Source organism: Triturus cristatus, chromosome 4_2 (assembly GCF_964204655.1).
Source record: "Triturus cristatus chromosome 4_2, aTriCri1.1, whole genome shotgun sequence".
Classification (NCBI taxonomy): Eukaryota; Metazoa; Chordata; class Amphibia; order Caudata; family Salamandridae; genus Triturus; species Triturus cristatus.
The window spans coordinates 386,710,607-386,711,912 of NC_140586.1; the positions used below are offsets into that span (position 1 = coordinate 386,710,607).

General features: G+C 50.2%; 1 non-coding gene across 1 annotated transcript; it reads left to right on the top strand.

The window, feature by feature from the left end:
• The first annotated feature begins 899 nt into the window (after window positions 1-899).
• On the top strand, window positions 900-1,031 carry LOC146833928 (small nucleolar RNA SNORA26). Its single transcript, XR_014960857.1, has one exon. It is a non-coding gene; the product is annotated as a small nucleolar RNA SNORA26 (small nucleolar RNA).
• The last annotated feature ends 275 nt before the right edge of the window (window positions 1,032-1,306 follow it).

The following is a 1,306-nucleotide window of genomic DNA, read 5'->3' on the forward strand; positions in this document are numbered from 1 at the left end:
ATGTGCGCCAAAAGTCAGGCAGCAGTTGCTTGACCAGCAGCACTTGGCTGCGAAGTCTGAAGCGGGAGCCCACCCCGCATTTGCAAGTATTAGGAAGCGGGAGCCCACACCGCATTTGTCAAGAGCCGCCGAGATCGTCCAGAACCGCCACCTCGAGAAATCCAGAAGTCAGGCAAGGCTGCCTGACATTGGGCGTGCACGGGCGAGTGGAGGAGGAGCCCCACGGTCTCACTAGACCCCAGGAAAAGTGGATCGGAGCCTCGCGGGCTCCCTGCCAGAGTCCTGCGTTCCAGATATAAGAGCCCCCAGAGGAGGAGATCGACTGGAGCCTCGAGGGCTCCCAGTGCAGAGCTTCCCCCCGTTGGACGAGACAGAGGAATCAAGGAGAGCCCAGTGAGTGGGGCTCGAATTTGCCAACAGTTGGTGCCGAGTGCAGTGGCCCAGGAGGAGCCCAGTGAACGGAGCTCACTGAGGCTCTATTAGTGCCTGTGCTGAATTCATTTTGGGGGCAATTTTGTGTCTAGAATCCCAGTGGGGGCTCAGGAGACACTGCAGTGCCAAAGGTGTTTCCTCAGCTGTACCGCATGAGCTCGGCCATCTGGAACGTGGGGCCACTTCTTTTGAGGATGATGCAGAAGGGGTGTGTTGCACACCCCCTGCCCCAGTGCATATCACACATTGCTTTTGCTGCATTGGCAGCCAAAGGGCCAGTGAATGTGGGCGGGAATGGTTGAGTTTTGTGGTAGTTGTTTAAAACATTTCTTTTGTGGTGAACACCCCTCAAGGTTTCTACTAAACAACTAGATTAAGCACCTTTTGACTTATAGCTTGTTCTTCGTGCTTGGTTAAGTGGCTTTATTTTTACACTTTTATACCGTGCGCGTTTCATTTAATCTTGTGACTCCCTTTAAGTTTGCATTCAGAGCATATTGTGCTTTGTATTAGCGAACACAAGGGGAAAGAGCATTTCTCACTAAAACCTGGAGATGGTGATTCGCACGCCTCTCTGGATCCTGTTGTAAGGTACATTAATTCATGCTAAGTGCTATTAAGGACTCCAGTGTCCAGTTTTCCACACACTGCCTGTCACCCATACTACCTACCACCTCCATGTACTTCTGCCCACATAGAGATTGGTCCATAGAAGTTGTCTTCCACGAGCACCCATACATAATAATATTTTTTCAAATCTTGTATTTTCAGTGATATCACCACCGAAGGCCCTGATTCTATATTAAAAACAGAGCTTTGGACTATACCATTTCCAGCTGAAAGGCAATATTTCTCTCCATGTGTACCCATACCT